This window comes from Hydra viridissima, unplaced genomic scaffold (genome assembly GCF_058129835.1).
Source record: "Hydra viridissima isolate aposymbiotic clone 2 unplaced genomic scaffold, HvirCarnegie_v1 scaffold_7, whole genome shotgun sequence".
Taxonomy (NCBI): Eukaryota; Metazoa; Cnidaria; class Hydrozoa; order Anthoathecata; family Hydridae; genus Hydra; species Hydra viridissima.
In genome coordinates, this window is record NW_028324306.1 from 17,731,995 (window position 1) to 17,749,804 (window position 17,810).

Consider the following 17,810-nt stretch of genomic DNA (forward strand, 5'->3'; position numbering starts at 1 on the left):
TCGCGCATTTAAGTATTTTTTCTTTATTTTCACAACATCACTTAGGCTTTTGAAATGTAACAACCTCTTAACCCAGCTTTTAGCAAATGTCATCGAATGCAAGTTGAGGAAACGTTGGTAGCAGTTGCAACTTAAATGTCATGTGGCAGTTCACTGGAGGTTTTTTTCCAATTTCGCAGAAAAACATTTTAAAAATATTTTATGTCATGTCTTGAAAAGCTTAGGAGGTCTTCCACTTTGAATTTTATCCTCAAAAGATCCCATATTTTTAATTTTTTTTTTTATAACTTCTTAATAGCTGCCCTTTGGCATTTGTTAATTGGACAATTTGTCGTCGCCTTCTTTAATTTGTTTTAATTTCAGTAGTGAAATTTTAACCATTTTAACATTTAAATGCAAAAAAAAAAAAAAAAATGTGTTCTGAGAAAAACGAAAAATAATATTAAACGCACAATATCTATGAAATGTCTTTATAAACTGTGCAATTAGCCTTCATATGAAGCCTTCACAATAGTTAACAAAATAAAAATGTAAGAGCAATCTAAAAACAAACGAGCTTTTGTTCGTTAAAGTAGTGTTAAGTATCACATTAAATAAGCATTGTTCTACATAAAAAATATTTAGAAGATATAATTCAGAATATGCTTTAAAAAGAGGGCTAAAATTTATTTTCAGTACTGAAAAGAATGTACAGTCAGAGAAATAAACATCCGAACAAAACATTTTATTGTGAAAAATAAACTTTGTCAGGTTAGTTCAGAAAAAACTTTTGATAAATACTTTTATGATTATTCTAAAAGCAAATTTAATCACGATTTTATATACAGTATCGGACAAAACATGGTGGACAAACTCAAATTTAGAACAAAAGTTGATCAAAAACTAAAAAGAACTAGTAAAACAGTTGAACATATTATTTTTTATCTAGTTTATTATGTTCTTAACAAAATTTAAAACGTTTCAATCATACTAAGAATCTAAAAAATAATTTATAACACATTTTTCTCAATAAACTACATTTTTCCTTGGACAAAACAAGGTGGACAAATCAAAACGAAGCTTTTTTTATAAGATTTCATTGTCTTTATTCAATTTACCATATTCTTTTGTTTTCACTTTTATCATAACATTACTCTAAAATAATAAAATAGGTTTTGGAACGTCTAACCAATCATTTTTTCAATTAAACTAAAAATAGATTTAACTCGTAATATATGGCATAAATTGCAACTTAAAATGGCTAACAACAAATATGGAAGTGTTTTACGTGAAAATATTATTAAAGATTTTAAAAGCGGAAAACGTCAAGCTGAAATTTGTAGAAAATATAATATAGCTAAATCGGCTGTAAGCAAAACTTTCAAATCATTTGGATTTCGTGACTGTTATAAAACAAACCATCGGGGCGGACGTCCAAGAAAAACATCACAAAGACTAGATCGAATAATTGTTAAAGAGCTTAAAAAAGATCCATTTTTGTCATCGACAAAATTAACCGAAAAACTTGAAATACAAATCTCTAATCGCACTGTGCGAAGAAGAGCTAACGAAGCAAAATTGTTTTCTCGAATGCCTGCCAAGAAACCACTAACTTCTTTTAAAAATAGAAAGCTAAGACTTACGTTTGCCAAAGCACACCAAAATTGGACTGTAGACCGGTGGAAAAACATACTTTTTAGTGATGAATCAAAATATAACCTTTTTGGAAGCGACGGCAAGAAGCAAGTCTGGAGACCAAAGAGCACCAGATTCAATACTAAATATACCAAGAAGAGTGTTAAGCATGGAACGTCTGCTATAATTTGGGGATGTTTCTCAGCGCTAGGAACTGGTCCTATTCACAAAATTAATGGAGTTATGGACCGCTTTGTTTACAAATATATAATGAAGATGTTATGTTACCACGTGCTAAATGGGAGATGCCCTTAAGATGGATTTTTCAACAAGACGATGATCCCAAACATACGTAAAAAATTGTAAAACAATGGTTCAAGGACAAGAATATCACCATAATGGAGTGGCCTGCACAAAGCCCTGATTTGAATCCCATAGAAAATTTGTGAGAACTAATTGTCAATAAGATTGAGCGTGCAAACGTGAAGACCAGTGAAGAATTATTTGAACAAATCGAGAAAGCCTGGCGAGAGATTGATATGAGAGTTGTTGACTCATTAATTAAGTCTATGCCTCGAAGAATGAAAGCAGTAATTAAAAGTAATGGAGGTCCTACCAAATCTTAAGTTAATTTTTGAAGTTTTTTGAAAAATAATAAGTAAATTTTTGAATTTTTTTGAATTTTCAGTCATTTTTTTGAATGTCCACCTTGTTTTGTCCAAAGAATAATGTAGTTTGTTAAGGAAAATATGTTTTTAGTGATTTTTAGTATGATTCAAAAGTTTTATGTTTTGTTAACAACATAATAAACTACATAAAAAATGTAGTTTATTGTGTTGTTGACAAAACATGAAACTGATATCGACTCAGATACTACAAAGAAATTAGTTGAATCAATTCCATGTTGACTTGCAGAACTCATAAAAGCTAAAGGCGGTCCAACTCGATATTAAAGTCATAAAAAGAATAACTTGGATAAGCATTATTCTTTAAGCCTTAATCTTTAAAATTTTGTTTGGACACCTATTTAATGCTAAAAAATTGCATAGTTTAAATGTATCTTAATTTTTTATCAATTAAATATTATTATTGATATATTTTTTATTTTTTGCATATTGAATTCGTAATAAAATTTTCTTTCAGAACAATCTTTTTTTTTTTATTTTTATAAAGTTATTTTTTTCTGAAATAATCTGACAAAGTTTATTTTCCATAATAAAATGTTTTGTACGGATACTTATTTCTCTAACTTTTTATGCATATATATATATATATATATATATATATATATATATATATATATATATATATATATATATATATATATATATATATATATATATATAGAGAGAGAGAGAGAGAGAGAGAGAGAGAGAGAGAGAGAGAGAGAGAGAGAGAGGTTAGTAGACGAATATCGTGGATTTAGAATCTGATAGTAAGAAACGCGAAAAATCTAAGGATCGCATTGTTGCTAAAACAGTTAAAATAAGATAGAAGATTGAAAACAAGTTCTGGATATAAGTTATTTGAAATTTAAAAGATAGAAGCTAGCATATTAAAGCGCAATTAGAAGAGTTATGTTTTTCTGAAAAATCAAAAAGGACCAAGAGTGCAAACTATTTCTTCTAAAGACACTAAGTTCAATATTACAATTGAGAAAGGGAATGTAATGAATGTCAAAAAAAAACAAAAAAAAACGAGAAAATAGATTATAATTAATGAGGGAAACAATATTAAACATGCTGATCTGAAAGATAAAATAAATGCGTATTTTGTTATTCCATGAAGGAAAACTGAGCGTTCTAACTTTATTACAGTGAGTATTCCTCAAGCAATTTAGAAGGCCATAAGACTTATTTTGTCAAGATAAAGAATTTCTTCAACTACAGTAGGAGCATCGCCGGCTACTTTATAAATGATAACGGAGGTAACTTTGGTACTTTATAAAAGATGACGGAGATATTGTTGATGATTTTTTTACATCACAGCGCAATTTGCAAGACAAAAACAGTAATGCTCATAAAAAATGCATTTCAAGATATTCTTAAAGAATATCTTGAATTGCATTTCTTATGAACATCACTTTTTATAATATATTTACTATATATATAACATTCTGTCATTTGATACAACTTCCACAAACAGTGAATGATTAATTGTTGTTTGTACACAAATAGGGAAGTGCAGGAAATGAATGATTAATTCATGTTTATAAACAGAGAAGTTCAGCTAAAAAATTGGATGACTAGCTAGCAGGCATCATTTTATGTTATCATTTGTGTCATTTTGTTACCTCTGTATGAAACTTTTTTTCTTCTGAAAACTTTAAGCAAGAGGCAAATTTAAAATAAGAAAAAAAAACAAAAAAAAAACAAGCCTTGTCAACATTCATTTAAATATTTTCATCATTTTTGCAATTCTTTTATCAGATTTGCAATTCTGTTATTATCAAAAAATGATGTCCAATTGACCTACTGTTTAAGATATTGAAAGTTGAAACAAGATTTTGGGGAACGTTACACAGATCATGAGATAAAAAGAAAAGCAGAGTCTTTTTTTTGTCAATAAAGATCATTGGTTCCATGATTTTTTGACTAGTTAGATAGAATTAAACTAAACCTCATATTCCAGGCTTCTGAAGGTCAATAATTTCTCTAAACTAGCCTTAATGATCATTTGTATCTTTGAAAACATTATAAATACCTTTTTCAACTCAGTATTATTTTTTGTTAATCAAATAGGTGAGTTCATTTGATTATTCTATGCAAACTGGTTCGTAAAAGCCCCCTCGGTAGGTACAGCTCCCCCTTAGGACTTACAAACTATTGATAATTTGATTCAGTACTAGTAAAGAAATCCTAATTCAGCTTCAATTTAATTCAAGACTTATTTAACTGAAAAACTAGTACAACTAATCTTACAGTTATTTATCAGAAATGATATGTCTCATTAATGATTATTTCACAGGAAGATTTACTTTTACTACCAAAGATGTATTTGAATCATTGCGATACTCTTAACGCAATAAAATACTTAAGAGCTACCAAAATAAAAAAATAATAAAATTGCTTACGCTTTATTTATGATAAATGGGTTTTCTTTAAGTCTAAAGTGGAGAATTTAACACTGTAGGTATAAATCTGAAAATATCTTTCTAGTACCTTAACTTATCGTATAAGGTACCAAAAAATTTTCCAAATGCGTTCCGAGCATTTTTTCTTTTCCCAATTAACAATTTCTTTATATATATAAAAAAAGCAACTTTTAAACCCAAACTGCAAGGCTCAGGAGTGAACGTTTGAATCTGAAATTTTACAAGTATCATACTAACGCCAAAACTCACTATAAAAGCTCTATTAAAAGTTGTTACATAACCCGATTCTTAAAAAGGTGTTAATTCAAGATTTTTGCATATATTAACGCTTACTTTAGTTATAAAAAATTGTTATTGCTACATAAGCCTGAAAACGTAAAAAATAGATAAATGTTTCTGACAGTCAATAAGGAAGTCTAAAACATTTTTCCATAGTAATATGCTTAGAACTTCGTTTAGACAAACCATTCAAGTAGTAATAAAGACGTACTTTTAATTTGAACTGAACCTATTCACTTTAGTAGTTATTCATTTTAAGTAGTTCAAGCCTAGCTTTCTTGCCGAACATATTGAAATTTATGTCCGTAAACTTTAAAACTGAATGCTAAAATATCTTTAATGGTCCGTTCTACAGCTTGTGAATTGTTTGAAAATGCTGGCAAAGTAAGTTGTTGAAATGTCTTAAGGTCATCTCTTGACACGTAACAGCGGAGGAGACATGTTACCTAGCAGTTGCTCCAATCAAGTATGTCAACGTACGTTTCAGCAAAAAAGTTCAACTTAATGTTATTTTTATAAAAAAATACAAATAGCATTACGCTGCAATCTTTGTATTGATAAGATTATTAATTCAACTAGAATGACCAAAACAACTATTGTTGTGTAGTACTGAAAACACAATATCTTAATCTAGTTTGTTGAGCTGCTGACATTGCTTTACATGAAAAACAAAACTTTTTGACCCATCTTGAAATTCACTATGACAGTTTTTGTGAAACTATATAGGGCTATAGACATTATCTATGAAACTAAATAATCTCCGTGATGATTTTGATGCATCTGTCTGTGACGTATACTAACGTATGACAAGGTCAACTTTTGTAAGCCATCTAGCATTATATTAAATTGCATTACCTGGTTGGCTATATTCTAGAACTGGCGCATACCAAGTCTGGTTTGTCAATAACACAAGAATGATATTCATTCAAGTGAAATTGACAAACCCAGTGCAGAACGTGTTTTTCTATTCCTGCTACGTATCTCAATATTGTACCTAAACACTGATACTCTTAAAGTCAACAACAGAGTAAAGCAAATGCTTTACTTAATCTTTATGAGCTGTCTGTCTCTTGAAGCTTTTCCAATGAGGCTTAAAAATTAACAGAGTGCTTCACACCGAGACCTTGTTGATTCTGAGAGCTGAACTGAGATATGTTAAAACACAGAATGGAACTTTGGTGTGATGGTTGCTGAAAGAGCAAGGTATGAACTTTTGAAGTCTTCACTGTTTTATTGGTAATTTTTACCGAGCTGCATTCTAAAAAAAGCTGTAACCACTTTTTCAAGTTTTCTAAATGTATCAACAAAAGAAAGTGCAGCACATGCAGGTTCTGTTTCAGCCTTTTCCTGAAAAAAGATTATATTTTTCTATAGCTTTTGAAAGTAGTTTCTACAAATATGTTCTTCATGGTATGGTTTGAAGAAGCATGCTTAATGCCCAGGCCATGCTCTGAGTTCTGGCCTTATGCTGGTAAAATTTCCATAGGTAAGATTGCATCCAGAATAATCGAGTCATTTGGAAAAGTATGTCAAAGGTGGGTGGATAACATTCACAAACCGTTCGGCATTTTTTACATCACTACAATTGACCATGAATTCTTAGTGAGCTTTTTAAATACCTCCAAATGTTCTCAAAAAACCACACTTTTCAAAGTTAGAAGAACCAGCAATAAAGCAACAGCAGGAATGTTTGATTAGATGGGATTGAATTCCACGGTTTATTTTGACAACTTTCATGTTCAAGTTTGATTGGGTGAGTTTCAAAAGACTTTGAATGTTTTTATAGGTTTTCGTCATTTCTTCTGAGATGATAATAAAGAGCTATTTTTTTTTATTCCAGAATCTTTCGAGGAAGAGCTGTAAACCTTTCGTGACTTTAAGACTGGACTTGTTGGTTCAAGGCTTGTTTCCAGATCACCAAAACTCAACTTTAGAAAGTGTCTGACACCATCAACTTTCATCATAACAAAATACTAATCAAAGAAGTTCTGGCAAACAATACCAATGGCAATAAGTTGCTAACGAAATTGCAACAAACAAAACCTCTAATTATATCTAAATTTGAGAATTTAATTTTGGAAATTAATAAGCAGTCATTGAACAGTTTTTCTTGTTACTCCCTTGCTAAGTAAAATTTTTGATAACTAATAGACTTCAGTGTTAAAACAAGTTTTTACTTGCGATTGTTGGGTAGCCCTATATTTGGTTGAATTTTCACCATTCCTTCAGTGGAAGTGGTTCCTTAAAAAGTTGATATGGGACAGATTTTTCCTAAGCGAATATAAAACGTTTGTATAAAAATTCACCAAAGTAAACAAAATGATTATCCAAAAAATTGTTTACCATATTGGGACCTCCAACTTGGCTAATTCGCACTGTACCATTAGATGATGGTGAACCATGTGTTTTCAACAAGGTGAAGCAAAATTCTGCTCATACTTTGTCTTTTTTTGCTAGTGTAAGTAGGCTAGCATGCCTTGTTGCAGGGGTGCTGTGATGTGCTAAACTTGCTAATGGGGCTTTTTCTTTGGTTTTTGCAGTTTTGTAAATAATGCAGTCACTAATAGGTGAGTTTCGTGTGGGTTGTTTTACAAAGATTGATTAAAAATCATTGAGTTTAGTAAAAAGCTTTGTTTATCTATCTTCATCAATTCTTCATCATATACTCATCTTGCTTCATCATTACTGTTTGTGCACGTTCCATATTGAAGTTATTCATCATCGATGTGCAAAGGCATTAGTTAATGTATTTTTTGGAACTTCATGATCTACTTATTTGTTTTCTGGAAGGGAAGCTAAAGCTTAGTGCTCCTTTTCATACTTTTACATGATTCAGTATCTTGCACAAAAGCCATGTCGTATATTCCATCAAATACAATACACGTCAGTGTCTTCCTCTTATGATTTTACAAGTTAACCTTTTGTTCTTTACAAAACTTCATTTGTTTCTTACTCTGGTGTTACTTGGGTTAATAAAGTCTCTAATATTAGTAGGGTTATATCTTTCAATTCTAGATTGTAGTTATATAAGCGTTGTTGTTATATTTGCATTTATTAAGAGTCTTACATAGTTCTAAATACTTGTCTATATTTTTGGAGAAAGCGTATTATCAATTGAATGATAACTTACAAACATAATATCATCATTTTTCAACATATCCTTGTGATCTTCTTTTTCATTTTCTTTTTTTTTTGTTCTTTTTCTTCTTCTTTTTCTTTTTCTGCTTTGTCATCATCCTCACCATTGTGATACTCATCAGACATTTATGGTTTAGCGTTCTTATTACATTTTCTTTTTTCTTTCCTCGCAAGCTTAAATAATGTGGTTATACCAAATTCGCCAATGCTGCATTTTCTACTTGTATTCTGATTGACCGAAATCCCTTTCCTCTGATGGTAATTTTTACGAACCTGACACCCACACTGATTTTTGTCAGAAATTAGTGTGGGTGGGAGGTACACATCAAACAAATTTTATAAAGATTGAACTATTTCTAAATGATGCAAATATTATTTTTTCTAAGGGTTTTTTTTTCAAGGTTTTTTCACATTTAAGTGAGCTCAGCTCACTCTAACCTCAATGCTGCAGATATTAATTGATGGATTTTTCATTATCATATATCTCTTTCAATTGGTTAGAAATATGTTTTGCTCACCAGGTGGTCCAGAAAAATATTTATTATCATTTACAAAATGCAAATTCTGAAGTATAAATACTTTTTTATCAATGATTGACGCGATAACAATTATTTTTAAAGCACTACTTATCTTTATAATGCTGTTATACAAATTAACTGCATTAATAACAGCGATTTCAAAAAGTAACTATAAATTGATTTAAATGTACTCTACAATAGATTCTTAATGGATAATTTTTCAAAAATATTGAATTTCGCAAAATCGGAAATTTAAAAAAAAAAACCAACAGTTACTTGTCTTTTATTTCATAGGAAACTCTAAACTTTCACAAAAAATGTATACATACTACTAACAAAATGCCACTACCTTGAACTAACGAAGAATTATTGTAATCAAGCACCATTATATATATATATATATATATATATATATATATATATATATATATATATATATATATATATATATATATATATATACATGTTTTCATGTCGCTAAAATAAAGTTAGCTATAGTTCCAGTTTAATTTAGTTTAATAATTAATTTAACACCAAATAATTTTTATGCAGCTTTTTTTAATGGGAGAATGTTTTTTATGAACGGTAGTAATGGATTTTAAATTAAACCAATTATCATTAACAATAATGTAAAACAAACAAGAAGTTTGGCAACTTTGTTTGAGAGGCAAAATTTGAATTTGAAAAATACAAAAAAAAAGAAATGTAATTAATTAAAATCAAACAGAAGCTGTTTAGAAAGCATATACCTTACTGTTTCAATTTCCCGAGAGTTTAAGAAGAATTCTTCAGTTTAAAAAAATCGTCATTTGTTTTACTGCAATAAGAGCTTAGTTGAAATCAAGACAACCACAGTATCATAAAAATCTTTTAAGAATAAAATCTGGAATAGCTCATATGGTAATCACACGAAATGAAAGTAGATTGTAATGTCACGAAAAGATTTCCGGTATTACAATTGCTTAATTTTGTTTAACTAATCTTATGTTATTGTATAATTAGTAAGTATCGGCGTTACCGCACAGGCGATAAAAATGCATGAAAAGGCGTAAATTTGCATAAATTTGCGTACAAGGCGTAAAAATGCGTAAAAATGCGTAAAAATGCGTAAAAATGCGTTAAAATGCGTAAAAATGCGTAATTACCGTGATAATTTTGCGTAGAAATGGTGTTAAGCAAATTTTTTATGGGGAATTATCACTTTGTACTGCTTTTTATCGCTTTTTACCGCTTTTTATCACTTTTTTACCGCTTTTTTTGCTGATTACCAAAAAACTAAACAAGGATTTCAGATATTGCTTGAGTGTCTAGCTGTATTTTTGTTGCTCTTTAGGTTCAGGACAAGCTTCAGTTACTGATATTTGACTTTGAGAACCCTTTTCAGGTGCACCTCTTTTAATAGTTTTAGTTTGATTATGTGATTTTCCCTGTTGTTGAGTCTTCTCAGTTGGTGGTGTGCCTTGTGGTAATTCATATGACACTTATTCACAAGTTTTTTCCCAATATTTGAGGTTAGAAGGAACCCTTGTGTAGTTTTAAACTACAAAAAACTAGCATGATAGTGTTTTCTGGTTTTACATTATGCCAAAAATCTGTAACTGTCCAACAGAAAACATTCTTTCTGATGAAGCAGAAGTTACAGGTATAGCCAAGTAACTTCTAGCGAGATCAGCTAGCAAAAGTAATTCATTTTTATCTTGCTTCCAATATTCAAAAGTATCCACACTCTTTTCAGGTAAGGCTATTGCCTGATACTTTTCACATTCAAGCATTAAGGGTGACTTGAGCATTGATTAGCTTAACTATGAAATCTCAGGGCACTGCGCTGAATCCTACCTTCTGTCTTTCAAAAACTCAAGGTCCACTGGATCCACTGCTTTGTCGAGGTTTAATGTTTTTAGCGAAGTATAATCATCAACCAATGACTCGTAGAACTGGATTGCGGTTGGGTGATTGTCAACTAATTCCTTGATGACAGCTTCCCACCCACCCCCCACCTCTTCTTTACTGTTTGCTACATTTTTGAGTGTATATCCTCTATAATATGGGTACAGAAGTGAACCCAGATCATGTTATTTGACTCCAATTCCATTATTGGGTTGACTTTCTCAAATTTTTCCATGAAGTTGTGTAGGCACTCTTGAGGGTCATGCTCATCAACGTCATTTACAGTTGTTTTGCAAAGCAAGTGGACACTTAATGTCTTTTTGAACTTTACGCATGGTCATCTGTTTTTAGAAGACCAGAAATCAGAGCATTGCTTACATTTTGCCAGAAACGATAACATGTTGTAAAAATCTTTTTATGTTACAGGACTTATCAGCCTCTGCTTGAGCATTCTTTTCTTGAAGTTCCTTTTCTTTATTTTCATTAACAGCTTTTTGCATCTGGTAAAAAGTTAGTGGGTGGTAGAATCTGAAAGAAAACAGTGGAACTATAAATCTTAAAAAGGTTGCATATTACAATGTTTCCTTAGCAGATAGTTCATAAAAAGTAAATACTATGTGTTTTGAATAATTAAGCAAAGGCTTAAACAAACCAGTTGCTGGGAACTCCTTAACTCTTCCCGGTTTTTTGCATTCTGTCCTTCCTTTTGCTTCATATTCATGAACAACCTATTGATGTCATCAGCTGTTTGGCAACTTATCACTGGTCCACTAAATATATATATATATATATATATATATATATATATATATATATATATATATATATATATATATATATATATATATATATATATATATATATATATATATATATATATATATATATATATTATATATATATATATAAATGGGTGATAGATAAAAATTTGACTTATTTATTGTGTTAAAAGATAAACTTGTTTTACCATGCTTATATATACAATTATACTTTGGAAATATTTGAAAAACATTCTTTTATTTTAAAGATATAATGAAAGTTCTGGTATAATGTCAAACTAATGTTGTTATCGACTTCGACTAAAAGTCGACTAATCGAAAGTCGAAATTGGTCGACTTTGAAAATTCGAATAGTCGATTTAATTGACTATGGGTCTAATTACTAATAACAACGATGATTACTAATAACAAAGATAATTATTAATAACAACGATAATTACTAATAACAACAATCATTACCCAACTAATCGACTAAAAGTAGAATTAGTTGGGTAATCATCCTAGAATTCTTATTTAAATTTTTTCACTTGATTTAACTTTATAAATCTCTATAATTGTTTGAAGCTGATCAATTAGTAAAGAGATATCTTTATAAGTGGTTTATCTTGTAAAGATAATCTATTTATAAAGGTTGAGCCATGCGTAAGAATATCATTCATAGCTGTTTTTTTAAATTTAACAAAAATATCTGAATATCAGGCCTAATTTGCTGTATCACATTAACTTAACTCTTATCTTACTAACTCTTATCTCATTAATGTTTCCTTTTTCTCATTATAGTAACCAGTTGATGCTTTTTAAAACAAAATGTTAAGTAATAGTTATGGTACTCAGTTAAGAATGCGAAAAAGTTTTATAAATCTGCTACCCAAAAAGGTTTAGCCACCCCATCTGCCCCCAAATATCTACGCGACCGCTTTTTATTAAAATTTTTGTTAACTTTTTTGCCTTAATTGTTGTAAAAGATTAAATGAAATGCCCGTTCCAGTTTTTTTTTCTTTACTTTGTGATCGTAATTTCCGTTTTATTTTGTTTGTTTATTCGATTTTAATTCATCTAATAGATTAGATGAATTAAAATTGAACAAAGGAAATGCTCTTGATAAAACAACAGCATGTGCTATTATAACAGTATTATCACCTAGTATTTTTGTTTACTCTCTTAATGTTCTATTTGTTTCACAGCATCTAAAAAATAAATTGTCAAGTAACATTAAAGTATACGATTATAACATTCAAGTATTATAATCTTACACTTTAATGTTGCTTGACAATTTTTAGTCCACTTACATTTGAATGAAAAATTTTATTCAAATATTTCGACTGAATCGACTTTTAATCGACTTAGTCGATTTTAAAAATGTATTAGTCGATTTTGGTCGACTTTGAAAAATACATTTATCGATTTAGTCGACAGTCGAATAATTTCAAAGTCGTAACAACACTATGTCAAACATTAAAAAAAAAAAGGCTAATCAGATAATTCAGTGAAAAATGTTTAAAATGATAAAGAAAAAATTAACCACTCTGTTGAGAGCACATTTTTTAATCTAATTTCACCAAAATTGTAACTCAAGGAAACATCAAGCTAGTTTTAAAAAAATCAGTAAAAAGTTGCCAAACTGCTGAAAACATTGCATCAATATATGTCCTTGATCCAAAAATAGCACACAAATGTTTGTTGCAAATTACAAACAATAAAGAGGCCACTTATGAAAACAAAGCAAAAGTAAGCAAGGATTATGAAATAAACCTTTAACGGTCAGGAGTGAGAAAAGAAGTAATTAAAATAAATGTAAAAAAACACCTGAAAAACTAAACAATTCTTGCCATTGGTTTGCCTAAGCAAACGAATAGCAATTAAACCCAATTCAGAAGGTAAAAAATACCAAAATGTTAAAGAAAAAATATATGTATGCATATATAAATACATACATATACTTATATATATATATATATATATATATATATATATATATATATATATATATATATATATATATATATATATATATATATTAGGGTAGGCCACAGTCCCACATATATTTTTCAAAGTATCAATTTTTCTAGTAGCTGCATAAAATATTGTTCCTTTTACTATAAAAATCATTTTTAGTTATGAAAGTGTTTATGTAGCTCATCTCTAAGTTCTGCCGAATTTCATTTTAAGTTTCAGTTATATGAATAAATCCAAAACACAAAACTTCCATTACTTCTGTTCCGTTTTTTAATTTGTTCGGCATAATATTTACTAATGACGGCATATTTCTATTGTATTTCATGTAAACAAACAATACACGCGACGCATTCTTGTTTATTTAAAAATAATGTAAGCAACATAATCTACTGCAGCATGCAGCAGTGTTTTATCTATTTTAACTAATTTGTTGTATTTTGATTCGAATCATTCTTTTTTTTCTAAATATTTTGCATAAGTAACAGCCGCTAAATCATAAAGTTTACGTACAAAAAGAAATGTAATTAAAATTCTTTTTTATATAATTAAATACCATGAAATTTTACGATACTTAAAGATTTTTGATTTAAAATATAATAACTTGTTATTTTCAAAAACATAGTTAGCTTAGATGTGTTTAAAGATAATTTAAAAAACAAGGTTAATAAAAAAAACGAAGAAGCACGTATCATAACACTAATATATTTTTTAAGAAAGCAACTAAATTTATTAATTCTATAATTATATTCATCTTTCCATTCGTTTTTAAGAAATGAAGATGTTTTACGTTTTATTATTTTTCTAGCAGTCATAAAATTTAATTCATTTTAACATTTTAACATGGCATCGCATACACAAAAAAGAAAAGAGAATTTGTCTGTAAAAAATAATTTGACTGAGTCAATTAAAAAGAAATACTCAAAAGTATTGAAATCGACAGATGAAATATGGTTGGTTGGATATCCGCTGTCAGATATTAATACCAGTTCTCTGCCTACTACTAGAGATGTCTACAGATTTTTTAGGTTTATACTATTTAAAGATTTTTATAACTTAAATTTTTTTATTTCCAAAAATAACTTTATTTTTCAATTTGAAAATAAACTTAAATTCATCTTCTGTTTTGCTTGTTAAGGTATCAATTAAAAATGATGAACAATTCGATTCAAGTGTTTTCTAAATGTACAAAAGAAGTAGGTACTAAAAGCAACATTTCAAAATTAAAATTAGCTGCAAAATTAACAATGAAAACCGTTAAAGTTTTTTGGGATAAAGCTGATATTCCTTGCAAGCAGGAAAAGTATATTATTGAAAGTATTATTAAGTTACATGATAAATGGAGAAGTCTTGCAAAGTCTAAACATAAATGTTTTTCAAAAAAAGATTTACTTATTCAAGGCTTTAGAAAAATAATGGATAAGATTTTTGATATTAATTTCCGAATTGGAAAGAATATGTTAAAAAAACCAGATCAAATTTAAATGCAGAAGAAGATATTCTCTGGTTTTTAACACTCAAAAGTGGAGTAAAAACCGGAGGACTAGGTGGAAAAGATAATTTGTTAAAATTGAGTGTCAAAAGAAAAATAGAGAAGGAGGAAAAAGAAAAATAAGGAATCGATAAAGAAAAGAAAAGAAAATTAAATGATAAAGAAATTGATTTCAGCGTTTATGAAAGTGATAGTGACTCAACTGAAGAATCATTTTTTGCTGCGTCTAGAGGTTTTATGTACTCAGATTCTCAGAGCTCTTCTAAAATTGATTATGAAGTAAATAGTTTTGAATCTTCTGCAGGTGTAATGAAAAATGTTGTATCAGATAATATTAATTTAATTTTGCCAAGAAACTTTGTTTGTCATCCAATGATAACAGCAGCTGCTGATAGATCTAAACTATCAAACGCACAGCTTATGAATAATGTTTCAGCAATCCTGGTTCTAGGTTACTTTTTGATTGATATTTAAATCACTAATCAGTTTCATGAGTTTTTTATTAGTGTGATTGGTTGATAAGAAAAATTATATTCTGTATTTTTAGGTGGGGTTAAAGCTAATGATGTAGATATTTCACTAAACACAATTAGAAGAGCACGTAAGCAAAATAGACAAATTATGGCAAGAAATATAATGGCAGAATTTAAAAAAAAAGTTAGATTAGATTATTTAACTCTTCATTGGGATGGGAAACTTATGAAGCACATATCTGGTAAAAAGTTTGACTATTTAACTGTTTTAGTAAGTGATTTTCCAAACTGCGAGGAAGGTAAAATTTTATCTATTAAACCTATTCAGTCAGACACAGGTCATTCTATATGTAAAGGAATCATAGAAGATTTAGAAAAATGGGATCTTAAAGATAATATTGTTGCCAAAGTTTTCGATAAAACGGCTTGTAATACTGGAGTAAGAAACGGAACGGCAACTCTTCTTGAAGAATGCAAATCTATAAAAACGCTTTTCTGGTTTGCATGTCGTCATCATGTTTTAGAATTAATCCTAGGGTCGTTTTGGAACGCTTTATTTCAAAAACAGACATCATCTGATGATAACATAGAGTTTTATAATTTTCAAAAAGAATGGCTTCACTCTAAAAAAATTCCTCTCAAACTTTCAAATAGATCCCTTGATCTTGAAAATTCATTCTTAAAACAAAAAGCAAATGAAACTCGCAATTTCTTAGAGAAAGTATTGCACTCTAAGCATCACCCAAGAGACAATTACAAAGAGGCTGCAGAACTAGCAATTTTTCTATTAGGTGGAGAAGAGCCCAAGAAATGGAAAACATGTGGTGCTCACCATCATGCAAGATGGATGGCGCATTTGCTGTATGCACCAAAGATGTTAATATTTAAAAAAGATTTACCCGAATCTGATTTAAAAAACCTTAAAATCTTTTTGACTTTTAGTTCAGCCATTTACATTAAAGCTTGGTTAGAAGCGTCAAAAATTGATTTGTGTTACACATACTGCCAAAATCTACTGGTTTTGGGTAACTTTGTCTGGTTTGAAACAAGTGATTTGACATCTTTGCAAGAGTTACCACTTTTTGAAACTCCTCCAGCTGTAAGTTCAAAGTCAATGGAGTTTCGGGGCAACTTTTATTGCGTTTTCCACCTCTGATTTAAATGAATTAAAGGATCATTGATGTTAACTTCGCCATTTTTTGCCAAACAAGCTGCATAAACGGAATGCACAAGTATATGCTTCTTCCCAGTTAGGAAGTCATGGTTGTCCAAATGTTGTCTTACTTCAGACGTTTTAACTTTAGGTGCTAACTCAGGGTGTTCTCCAGCTTTTTGTTTTAGAGTTTGCTTTCTTTAAATTCTAAGGTTTTACTGATTCGCAGCCATTGACTGCAGTCGTTTCAGCTTCATATTGGTTATACCTCTCTTCCTCATTAGAGATTTAAAAATCATTTGTTTTCCGGTGTAAAACTAATTTATTTCTCCGACTCAACCAGATTGTAAATAGATGACGTTTAATAAAAGTCTCGCTTTTCTTCTCTGGTTCGTTTTTTTCGTTCTCTTTATCCTCAAAAACTATTTATGCGTCTGTAAATAATAGTTAATCATTTTATGTGTGGGATATTTTTTTTTTTTTTAACTCTAAAAAGGACCTTTACAGTTGCAGTATTTTCATGCAATTCATTCAAACTGAAAGCAAAAATCTTATTGAGATGAACACAATTTTATCTAAGTGACTTTCTACAAGAAACATCAGTTTATCTATTTATGAAAATCAGAAAGCTCATTATGAAAAAGTTACAGATTTTTAAGATTTAAGCCGGTTAAACGTTTTATGATTGAATTTTGAGCCTTTTATTTCATTGAATTTCAGTAGGAACTACTTTTTATGAACTCTTAAAACAATTTAACTGAAACAAACTTGAATAGCAAAGTCTCTTGATAATTAAATCTTTAAAGAAAGGCTCTTTGTTTAAGTAGAACCGTTTAAAACTTAATTTTTAAAATTCTTTTAGGCTCGCTACAGATTCTTAAAGATCTCTCGTGCGAATTCGTGAAATTCGCAACACAAACATTTTTTTGTTAGATGCTGAAGATTCTTGCATATTTAAAGGGTGTTCCAAATATTTTTCTATTGGATGTTCTATAGGAATTATTAATCAAACTATTGGTAAATAACATTTATCGCGAAAAAGCGAGTGCAAGTCGGACTCTTTCATAATTTGAAAAAGCGTTAAAAAGTAATTGGTTTGTAATCAATGATTAGAATTACTTGTGAGATTTGCGTTTCTCAATTATTACTTTAATTATGTGCGAAGAAAAAGAAAGTTTATAGTTTTCTATTGAAAAGCGTTTTAAAAACTAATCGCTCTTTTGAAAGTTTCGTTGTTAAGGAAGAATAGTAAAACAATTCGAACTAAAACTTACGGACAGCTTATTACATTTAGGCGGATCAACACATTCTAAATTCTAAAACATTTGTTAGACCGAATCATTCACTTTTGTTTCGAATCATTCACTGATGTGTTTTTTTTTATGTTTTTAAATTCATAAAAAAAAATAGATAATAAAGCAATCAAAATA

General features: G+C 29.4%; 1 pseudogene across 1 annotated transcript; it reads left to right on the top strand.

The window, feature by feature from the left end:
- Positions 1 to 13,961: 13,961 nt before the first annotated feature.
- Positions 13,962 to 15,146, top strand: LOC149886442 (uncharacterized; annotated as a pseudogene). Its single transcript, XR_016454492.1, has 2 exons — positions 13,962 to 14,290; positions 14,401 to 15,146. The product of XR_016454492.1 is annotated as an uncharacterized LOC149886442 (transcript).
- The last annotated feature ends 2,664 nt before the right edge of the window (positions 15,147 to 17,810 follow it).